Source organism: Tamandua tetradactyla, chromosome 25 (assembly GCF_023851605.1).
Source record: "Tamandua tetradactyla isolate mTamTet1 chromosome 25, mTamTet1.pri, whole genome shotgun sequence".
Classification (NCBI taxonomy): Eukaryota; Metazoa; Chordata; class Mammalia; order Pilosa; family Myrmecophagidae; genus Tamandua; species Tamandua tetradactyla.
The window spans coordinates 21,391,463-21,403,730 of NC_135351.1; the positions used below are offsets into that span (position 1 = coordinate 21,391,463).

At 35.7% G+C, this 12,268-nt stretch overlaps 1 protein-coding gene and 1 pseudogene across 3 annotated transcripts in view; one reads left to right on the forward strand and one right to left on the reverse strand.

Annotated features, from left to right (window-relative positions):
- Positions 1–12,268, reverse strand: part of DEK (DEK proto-oncogene) — a 45,867-nt gene that overhangs the window by 12,416 nt on the left and 21,183 nt on the right. The window lies entirely within an intron of this gene.
- Positions 1,633–3,663, forward strand: LOC143668870 (E3 SUMO-protein ligase PIAS2-like; annotated as a pseudogene).

The window sequence follows — 12,268 nt, forward strand, 5'->3', positions numbered from 1 at the left end:
TTGTTAAACTATGCTCTAAAATTTATAAACACTTGCTAAATTGTAGTTTGAAATTTTACTACTTTTCTTCACATATAGTACATTTCACAATAAAAAATGTTTTTAAAAAGAGGCATAACAGAAATTATGGGGATGAAAGGCACAATAACCAAGATTAAAAATATACTAAAGGCATACAACAGCAGAACTGAATAGGAAGAAAAAATCAGTGAACTAGAAGACAGGACAATTGAAATCATACAATTAGAAGACTGAGAAAAGAATAGGAAAAATTGAGCAATGTTTCAGGGATTTGAGTGATAACACTAAGTGCACAAACTTAGATGTCATGGGTTTCTCCAAAAGGAGAAAAGGGAAAAGAGGCATAAAGAATATTTTAGGAAATAATGACCAAAATCTTCCCAACTCATTTATGAAAGATAAAAATATATACAGCCAAGAAACTCAAAGTACTCCAAACAGAATAAATCCTAATAGACCTATTCCAAGACACATACTAATCAGAATGACAAATGACAAAGAAAAAGAGAACTCTGAAAGACAGAAAACAAAAGTGATTTGTCACATACAAGGGATCCTCACTGGGGCTAAGTGCCGATTTCTCATCAAAAACCAAGGAGGCAAGAAGAGAAGAATATGACATATTCAAGGTACTGAAAGAGAAAAATTGCCAGACAAAAATTCCTTATTGGGCAAAACTGACATTCAAAACTGAGGGAGAGTTTAAAATATTCACAGATAAAAGAAACAGTTCAGTTCATCAGCAAGAGAGCTACCATTCAGTAATTATTAAACAGAGTTCTGCAGGTTCAAAGAAAAAGATAGGAAAGAGTGGCTTGGAGCAATGAAGAAACGAAGAGCAATAGTAAGGTTAAAAGGGGTACAAGGGTAGTTCAAGAGCAGAATTCTCACCTGTCATGTGGGAGATTCATGTTCAATACCCAGCCCGTGTGCAACCCCCCACCTCCCAAACATCAACAAAATGGTTCCGCAATTAAAGAACGAAATGTGATCTGCACCACACAGCTTACAAAAAATAAAAAATAAGATGAACTAAAACAGCAAACGCAAAACCCAACAGCCCTGCAACCTCAATATACAACTCTACTCTCCAATATATGTAAGAATCAGAATACATGTAAACAGGAAAACGGCTTGTTTCTTGATAATGGACATGCAAATCAAAGTTGTAAAGTAGGACAAAAACAACATAAAGAGGAGAAACAGGAATATGGGAGAAGAGAACATGTATGCTATTGAAGCTAAGTTGGTGTCTTTTTAAATCAGTAGTTATAGATGTAGGTTGTTTAGTAGAAACTCCAGAGTAACCACAAAGAGTATATTTTTAAAATATCATACAGAGGGCAGGCCAGTGGCTTAGCAAGCAGAGTTCTCACCTACCATGCCAGAGACCCGGGTTGGATTCCCAGTACCTGCCCATGCAAACATAAACAAACAAACAAACAAAAATATATATATATATATAAACAAATGAGAAAGGAACCAGTCATATACATCACAAAAGATCACGTATACAGAAAAGGAGGTTGCAATGAAGGAAAAGAAAGACAAAGAAAAAAATAAATGATATATAAAATCCAAAGGACAGGCAGCGTCTGTGGGTGCTATAAAATGGCAGATTTCAAGGAACTAAGGAATATGGTTTCTAATTTTAGTGTCTGAACTACAAGTGTTACTAGGATTTGCTGGACAGAATAAAAGTGGACACCAGTATGACTTCTGAAGAGGGTTCTGCATTTAATGAAGAGTGGCTGCAGCCCTGCAGTTCATATTAAAATAAGAGAATTGTACAGACTCCAATACCCACGGACTCTTAAAGGACTTTCGGGCTTATCCACAATAAAATCATTTGCTTTCAATTTGGATGGTAGCTCATCACATGTAGGACCTGACTTGGCCATTGCTGGAACCAATTCATTGCTTCCCACTTCAGCTACATCTCACTTACCGTCTTCTCCTGTTGGTTCTGTCTTGCTTCAAGATACCAAACCCACATTTGAGATACAGCAGCCATCTCCCCCAATTCTTCCTGTACATCCTGACAGGCAGTTAAAAACCTGCCCTTTTATCACATCCTTGATGCTTTCGTCAAGCCCATTAGTTTAGTTCAAAGCCATAGTCAACAATTTCAAAAGTTTTTTATTTTTGCTCTGACACCTCAACAAGTTAGGGAGATAAACATTTCAAGAGATTATTTTCCAGGTGGTAGGAGAGATTATAATTCCAAATTCAGCTGAGACTTTGCCTGGCAGAAACAAGTTACCCTGAAGAAGATAATTATCCTAAGTCTATTTATAAAAGTAAACTGAGAAGCTGATTTCTTTGCCTGGCAATGCATCACCTCCTAAAAATGGGATTGAACAGTATAATACTTGCCTTCCACGCAGAAGACCTGGGTTTGATTCCTTGACCATGTACCACCCTTCCCCACCCCCCGAAAAAAAAAAAAGGACTGTACAGAAGTACCCTAGACATCCCCTGAATACTACATATTTAGTTAGGTTATCTTTAGCTGTGCCATATCAGATTTCCATATCATGGGCATCGGAAATCAGAAAAGAATTACTCCATGCCTGTATATCTTAAATGACAGCTCACATCAGCCATGTTATTACAGAGGTTAAAAATGAAAGGTATTAGAGACCCTGATCATTCCAAAATCTTCTAATTAAAGAAAAAATTACTGCAGATCCTGATAGTGAAATTGCAACTATATATATAATTATATATATAACTATATTATATATATATACATATATATATATAAAAATAAAAAACTATACACCAAGTCTATTTATACCAACTAGTCTTCAGGTATCCTTTATGTGTCCTGTAGGAAGAATGAGACTGACAACCCCATGTGGTGCTGTGAGTTGTATATACCTGCAGTGTTTTGATGCTGCCCTTTATCTACAAATGAGTAAGATCCTGCCTGGATTTGTCCTGTCTGTGACAAAATGGCTGCCTATGAAAATCTAATATTAGACTGGCTTTTTATGACAATTCTCAATGACTATTCTGATGTGAATGAGATCAAATTCCAAGAAGATGGTTCTTGGTATCCAATGAGACCGAAGAAAGAAGGTTTGAAAGTATCCAGCCAACCATGTACAAAAACAGAAACTTTTAGTGTCCTCAGTACGCCTTGTTCAGTGACTGTAGTCAATGAGGTTAACAAAGATGACAGAATTGCCCTAACAACAGAAAGCTCTTCTGATGAAGAGACTCTCCTACCAAAAGGAAATGCTTGTTTATTTCAGAAACACAAAGGAGCCCAACCAAAGGGGTTCTCATGTGTATCACGCCTTCTGTAAAGGTGCCCAGTATGACTTGGGTTGATTCTGTTAATATTTTGCCTACATTAACAGACTACTCAGTACCATTCCACCACAGGCCAATATCAAGCATGTCAACACATTTGACAGGTTTGGATTTTCTTTTTCTTATTCCCACTGATCTCCAGTACTATCCTACTATGTTTTCGGATAGCCTCACCTCACCCTTAACAGCAAGCAGGACATCTGTCACCACCACCAGCCCCTATGAATGCAGTACTCATATCAGTTCATTCAGCAGCAGGAGTGAGACAGGGGTCATAACCAGAGTGGAAGTAACATTCCTGATATCACTTCACTGGACTAAAGAGGACTCTCAATTCTAATCAAAATTGCTCCTTCTTGGATTTCTGATCCATGGACTTTATTTATTTTGGCAGTTACTTTGGTATTTACTGAAACGTCAAGTGGATTCTTTTGCTTTCTGAGAGATGAACACAGGCAACTGCAAGGATTTTTCTTATTCATGCTGTATCCTGAGCATCAGATATATTTAGCCATAAATGTATCCAACTTCTTAAGAGATGGATTTCAATTTCATGTCACTGAATGAATTCTACAAATTAAATTTTTTTGCTGTAAAACACAGCAATAAGATTATGTAAATATTCAAGTAAATTTTTGTAATTCAAAAAGAACCGTGATTCAAGAATAAGAGCAACTTGTGTTTAATCAGATGTGAAGGAAAAGAATATATGTGGAATGGAGTTATGTTTACTGAAGGAGTCTTTTCTGTGGAGATTTATTCTATTTTGCTGAAGTAACAAACCCTTGATAGGTGGTCAAAGCTTGGGTTCCATTTTTCTTCCTGCAGTTCACTTTTTTCTTGATCCCACTGAAGAAAATTGATCTTTGTTACACATTTTCCCATCATTTACACTTTGACATTGTTTCCTAACGAATACAGAATAAAATTCTGGAATTTGGCTCCTTTTTATTATGTTTACAAACACTATATAGATTCTGCCCTGGCATAATGTGTATTATTTTTTGTAACTATACATTCTCAGTTGAGAATTTTCTATAAATTTGGGGGCTTTCTCAAAAAGAAATTCTCTGTAGCCATTGCTTGAAATGCTGTTGGGGGGGCGGGGGTAAGATGCAGCTGGAATGTTCCTTAGAATTTTGGTCACACTCTCCAAAAACATCAAGAGTTTGATAGCAGTGGAAGAACAATTTTAGAAGAGGTGGGAATGACAAAGCTTAATTTCTTCCTAAGATTTTTTTTGGCATGGGCAGGCTCTTCCAAAGATTTTAATTTGTTTATTTTATGAAGACAGTATGATGGTGTCTCAGTGGCAGAATGAACTGTCATACCAGAGACCTGGGTTCAATTCTGCCCATGCAAAAAAAAGTCATATTTTACAGAATAATATACAAATATTTGTTGAAGCTTTTAGATTTTACTAACAATGATCCAAAAAAGTGTTTTAGATCTCTGATCATATTTCTTGGCTTTGTATCCTTGGTCTGATAGCTATGATTTTCAAACACGAAGAATAAAAAAACAAAAATTACCAAGGGATAGGAGCAGAAACATATTTTCTTTTTAAAGAAATACTTGCACTGAAGTGAGGAAGGATTAGGGAGGATGACCTGGAGCCTATTTAATGTCTCTTTTTAACTCTGCCCCCAAACATTCCAGGGAACCCTTGTGGTTCTGCTGGTGCACTTCTAAAACCAACTCTTCTACAGTGCTTGATTTCATATCACTCAGGAAACTGAGTTTTACCACTTAAAGAAAGTTTTTAATCCAAATTTAAGGTTTTCCTTTGCTTCATCTGGTTTCCTAAATAATGTCTGAATTCTGAATGATTCATTATTTTCCTAATGCCTAGCTTTCTCTTTAAGTGGTTATCTACTTCCTCTAAATACAATGCCACCACCACCCCCCACTGCCCTTTTTTTCTCTGACTAATCCAACTTAATAGATTTCTCTAACTCAAGTATCCAGAAGAGGCCTGTTCTAGTTTGCTAGCTGCCGGAATGCTATACCAGAAATGGAATGGCTTTTAAAAAGGGGAATTTAATGAGTTGCCAGTTTACAGTTCTAAGGCCAAGAAAATGTCTCAATTAAAACAAGTCAATAGAAATATCCTATCAAAGGCATCCAGGAAAAGATACCTTGGTTCAAGAAGGCTGATGTAGTTCAGGGTTTCTCTCTCAAGTGAGAAGGAACATGGCGAACACAGTCAGGGCTTCTCTCTCAGCTGGAAGGGCACATGGCGAATACGCTGTCATGTGCTACCTTTCTCTTCTGGCTTCTGGTTTCATGAAGCTTCCCGGAAGGCGTTTTTCTTCTTCATCTCCAAAGGTCGCTGGCTTGTGGACTCGCTGCTTTGTGGTGCTGCAGCATTCTCTGCTCTCTCTGAATCTCTCTCTCCAAAACGTTTCCTCTTTTATAGGACTCCAGTAAACCAATCAAGACCCACTCAAATGGGTGGAGACATGTCATCCCCTAATCCAGTTTAACAACCATTCTTGACTAAATCACATCTCCAGGGAAATTATCTCATTACAGTTTCAAACATACAGCATTGAATAGAGATTATTCTACCTTTATGAAATGGGATTTATATTAAAACATGGCTTTTCTTAGGGGGCATACTTCCTTTCAAACCAGCACAAGGCCCCTCTAATTTCCTTTGGAAAAAGGACACATTACTTCATGGTTGATGCAACTCCAGAGAACTGAATTGTCACTGCTTGATTCTTTATGTTTACTCAAGTTTACATGTCCTTTGCATACTTTTTTTGTACTGATTTAATTTCATGTGGTTCCCTATATCATCCTTTAATATCTCTTTGGGAGGGCTGCTTATTATTAAAGATGCAGGAAAAAAATGAAATTTCCCAGCAATAGTTGCCAATTATATCTTCTTAGTTGTTACATCTTCAATTAATATTACAGTCTTTTGGTCCAAATAAATAATTTCTTCCTACCAAGATCTTATGCTGCTGATCTAAATTCAGATAAAATTTCTGTAACTTTGTGGTTAGATAACAAATTGGTTAATAAAGAAACACTGAATTTTTGCCTGCCACGCAAGAGACCCAAGTTCAGTTCGGGCTCGTGCACTTTCAAAAAAAGAAACCAACAAATGTTGCTGCAATAATGGGATAGTCACAGGGAAAAGAAATGAAATGTGACCCCCACCATACAGCATACAAAAACAGAAAAAAGAAAGAAAGAAATGGTATACATTTGTTATTAAAAAAAAAAAAAAAAGACAAAATGGCTGAACTAAGTACTGCCTTTATAGTAAAAACCCTGAATGTTAATGGCTTAAATTCCCCAATCAAAAGGCACAGGCTGGTAGGATGGATTAAAAATACACGACCCAACCATTATGTTGTTACAAGAGACTAACTTCAGACCCAAAGACACAAATAATTTAAAGGTGAAAGATGCAAAAAGATATTCCAAAAAAAAGAGCTATGCTATAATTGGATAAAACAGACTTTAAGGAAAAAACTATTTTAAGAGACAAGGAAGGATATTATATATTAATAAAAGGGGCAATCCACACCAAGAAGAAATAATCATAGATATTTATGCACCTAACCACAGAGCTTCAAATTAAAAGAGGCAAACACTGGCAAAACGTAGAGAGAAAAAGATATCTTTATGATAATAATTGGAGACTTAAATTACACCACTCTCATCAATAAACAGAACTAGATGGAAGATCAATACAGAAACAAAACTTGAATCATATATATATACAGAACACTGTACCTGAAAATAGCAGGATATACATTCTTCTCAATTGCAAACAGATCATTTTCCAGAGTAGACCACAGGCTGGGTCACACAGCAAAGTCACAATAAATTAACAATGACTGAGAACATACAAAGGCATCTTCTCTGACCATTATCAATGAAGATGGAAATAATTTAACAGGCAGAGAACTGGAAAATCCACAAATATATGGAAATTAAATAACACTCTCTTAAACAGTGTGGCAAATAAGAAATTGGAAAGGAAATCAGTAACTATCCTGAGACAACTTAAAATGAGAACATTACATATGAAAACTTATGGCATGCAGCAAAAGCAGTGCTGAGAGGGAAATTCAAAGCTCTGAACACTTCTAAAAAGAAGGAAGAGCTACAATTTAAGACCAAACTGCAAACCAGAAAAAACAGAGAACTAGAAAGAGAACAACAAACTAACCCCAGAGCAAGCAGAAGGAAAGAAATAACAAAGATTAGCGCATAAATAAATGAAACAGAGAATATAGAAACAACAGGGAGAATTAACAGAGCCAAAAGTTGGTTCTTTAAAAAGATCAATACAACTGGCAAACCCTTAGGTAAACTTTTGAGAAAAAAAAAGAGGTAAGACACAAATAAATAAAATCAGAAATGAGAGATGGGACATTACTGACTCTAGAGAACACTATGAACATCTGTATAGTAACAAATTAGACAACTTAGATGAAACAGACAAATCCTAGAAATACATGAACAACCTACACTGACTCTACAAGAAATAGAAGATCTCAACAGGCCAATTACAAGTAAAGAAAAGCCAAGGTCATGATGGCTTCACAGGTGAATTCTACCAAACATTCCAAGAATTAACACCAATCCTGCTCAAACACTTCCCCAAAATTGAAGAGGCGGAAACACTACTTAATGTATTCTATGAGGCCAACTACCTAATGTATTCTATGAGGCCAACATGACCCTATTACGAAATCCTGATAAAGATATAAGAAAAGAAAATTGCATGCCCATGTACTTTATCACGATAGATGCAAAAATTCTCAACAAAATACTAGCAAATTGAGTCCAACAGCACATCAAAAGAATTATACACCATGATCAAGTGAGTTTTACCAAGGGTGGTTTAACACAAAAAGAAAATCAATTAATGTAATATATCACATCAACAAAATGGAAAAAAAAACCCAGATCATCTCAATTGATGCAGAAAAGGCATCTGACAAAACCCAGCATACCTTCTTGATAAAAAACATTTAGAAAAACAGGGAGAGAAGGAATCTCCCTCAACATGATAAAGGGCATACATGAGCTCAAGGCTAACATCATACTCAATTGTGAAAGCCTGAAAGCTTTTTCTCTAAGATCTGCAACAAGACAAAGATGCACACTATCACTACTGTTATTCAATATTATACTGGAAGTTCTTATAGCCAAGGCAATAAGGCAAGAAAAAGAAATAAAAGGCATCCAAATTGGAAAGGAAGAAGTAAAACTTTCACTATTTGCAAGTGATATGATCCTGTATGTAAGACATCCCAAAAAATCTACCAAAAAGGTGATAGAGCTAATAAACAAGTTCAGCAAAATGGCAGGGTACAAGATCAAGACAAAAACTCAGTAGTATTTCTATATATAAGCAATGAGCACCCCCAGGAGGAAATCAAGAGAAAAATTCCATTTACAATAGAAACTAAAAGAATCAAATATCTAAGAATAAATTTACCAAGGATATAAAGGACTAATACACAGAAAACTATAAAACACTGCTAAAGAAATCAAACAAGATCTAAATAAATAGAACATTCCATGCTCGTGGACTGGATGACTACTGTCAAGATGTCATTTATATCCACAAAAATGATTTACAGATTCAATGCAATCCCAGCCAAAATTCCAAAAGCCTAACTTGAAGAACTAGAAAAGCCAATTATCACATTTATTTGGAAAGGTAAGGAACCCAATAGCCAAAAACATCTTGAAATGGAAGAACAAAGTTGACAGGCTCACTTCCTGACTTTAAAGCATATTACAAGGCTACAGCAGTCAAAACAGCATGGTAAGAATATAGCACAACTCCCTCAGCCAAAGTGGTGTGCTGTGGGGAAGTGACAGACTTGTAAACCCTGGAGTGAGGTTCTGCTTTCCTTGGGGTTACTGCTGTACAGAGAACTCAGGGTGGTGCCATCATCATTATGTCTGACCAGGAGGCAAATCCTGAACTAAGGATTTGGGGGATAAGAAAGAAGGAAATACATTAAACTGAAAGACATCGGAAAGGATAACAGTGAGAATCACCTCAAGGTAAAAATGACAAAACATCTCAAGAAACTCAAAGAATGATCTGTCAAAGACAGGGAGCTCCAATGAATTCACTCAGGTTCATCTGTGAAGGTCAGACAATTACTGATAATCACTCTCAAAAAAGAACTAGGAACATAGGAAGATGTGACTGAAGTATACGAGGAACAAACACACCATTCAATGGTTTAGATACCTTTAATTTTTCTTTTCTCTTTCTCCTTTTTCATTTTTTAAAATAGTTCCTTTGTAATGTGGTATTCAAAACAGAACTGAAATTAGGATGTTGCCCTATGATACTTATTACATGACCAAATTCTACATGCTTTAATAAGTAGAGATGTTATTTATAGTTCACATTTTTAAGCATTAGTATTTCTTTACCTATATCTAGTATAAATATAGAAAAACAAATTCCTGTATCAACACAATTCAAGAAATAAATGAAATCAATATATTTGCCACTTTCAAAAAACAAACAAAAAAACGCAACAGAATTGAAAACCAGCACCCCTTCTCTTTAAAACGTTTGGTATCTTGAATTCTAGTGCTCAATATTCATTATTATTTGTTTCCATTGTGCTGATCCAGACTCAGTTCCCTTCATGTTGCCCTCTCCTTTTAAAGAATTACATGTATGTAAGAGGTCATCTTTTCCAAGACTGTTCATTTTCAGGCTTCAGTGACAAAAAAGATCAACCAATGAGAGTGTTTAAAATGATTTTCCAATTGGCCCTAAGGTTCTAGCAAGTGATTGCTTCACTCCCGGAGTATGACTTTCAGCTGGAGATAGAAGTTTTTCAGAGAACTGAGCTGAGCTGTGGAACAATGACATTTCATTAATTTGAAGCTACAGAGGGTTTAGACCAAATGAAGAATATCTGGCTAGAGTCAAGAAGACAGATATGGTGGAATAATGACTATCTTCAAAGACGGTTACACTAAAGAGGCAAAGCATTTTAAGACTAAAAACAATCTTGTCAGAAGAACTCAGAAAAGTCCTAATATTTATTATCAATAATAAAATTATTCATGTAAAAGTATATACAATAGAATACTGCTCTTTTAAAAATTTTATTTGTACGTTTTGGCCTGGGATTTGGGTTTTAAACAGACACTGCACCAGCTTCACTAAAATTAAAAATTAAAAAATTGAAAAAAAAACCAAAAAAAAACAAAAGCAAAATAAACCAGCATGGTACTGGCACAAAGACAGATGTATCAACCAATGGAATCAAACCAAGAGTTCAACTACAGACCCTTAAATTTATTATTGCCAACTGATTTTTGATAAGGCAACAAAGTCCACTCAATTGGAAAAGAATAGTCTCTTCAACAAATGGTGCTGGGAGAACTGGATATACACATGGAAAAGAATGAAAGAGGACCCCTATCTCACACCATATATAGAAATGAACTCAAAATTGATCAAAGATCTAAATATTAGGGCCAGGACTATAAAACTCCTAGAAAAATATGTAGCAAAGCATTTTCCAGGATCGTGTATTAAAAAATGGTTTCTTAGACTTTATACCCAAAGCACAGGCAACAAAATAAAAAATAGATATACAGGACTGTATCAAACTTTAGGGGAATTTATCAAAAAAATAAAAAGACACCCTCTCAACGGGAGAAATCTGGAAACCACATATCCAATAATGTGGTATTCAAAACAGAACTGAAATTAGGATGTTGCCAACTCAGTAGTAAAGCCCAATAAGGCTTTACTATCCAGAATATAAAAAGAAATCCTACAACTCAGCAATAAACAGACAAACAACCTAATTAAAAAACAGACAAAAGACTTAAACACACATTTCTCCAAAGAGAATACACAAATGGCCAGAGAGACAGGGAAAAAATGCTCAACGCCACCAGCTATTAGGGAATTCCAAATCAAAACTATAATGAGATATCATTTCACAGCTGCTAAAATGGCTACTATTAAAAAAACAGTGGGCAGGCCACGGTGGCTCAGCAGGCAGAGTTCTCACCTGCTACGCTGGAGACCCGGGTTCGATTTCTGGTGCCTGTCCATGCAAAAAAAAAACAACCAGAACATTACAAGTGTTGGAGAGAATGTGGATAAATAGGAATACATGTTCATTGTTGCTGGGAATGTAAAATGATATAGCCAATATGGAAACAGTTTGGTGTTTCCTCAGAAAGTTAAGTATAGAATTAATCACATGACCTGGCAGTCCTACTTGCAGATCTTATACCCCCAAAGAATTGAAGACTAGAACAGATATTTGCACACTGATGCTCATAGTGGCCTTATTCACAATCGCTAAAAGGTAGAGACAACCCAAGTACCCATCAACCGATAAATGGATAAACTAAATGTTGTACCGCTTGATGGAATATTATTCAGTTATGAAAAGGAATGAAGTCCTGATGAATGCGACAACACAGATGAACCTTGAGGATATTATACTGAGTGCAATAAACCAGGCACAAAAGAACAAATATTATACAACTTCACTGATATGAACTAAATATAATAAGTAAACGCACACAGTTAAAAATCTAGACTATAGGGTAATAAGGGATAGATTGGGGGCAAAGGATGGGGAATAGACGTTTAATTTGTACAGAATTTCTATTTAGGATGTTTGTAAAGGTTTGTAAAGGATGGTGATGGTAGCACATTACTGGAGTGTAATTAACAGTGTTGGGTTGTGCATATTACTAGAATGAAAGTTAGAAGAAAAATCATGGGACTATATAACAGTGAACCCTGTTGTGGATGACAAATTTGGGTTTATATTAAGTATAAAAGAAGGTTGTTATATGAATTATAACAAATGTACAACACTAATAACAGGGTGGTATATGGGAAAAATACACTTACTATAATTGTGGACTATAGTTAATAGTA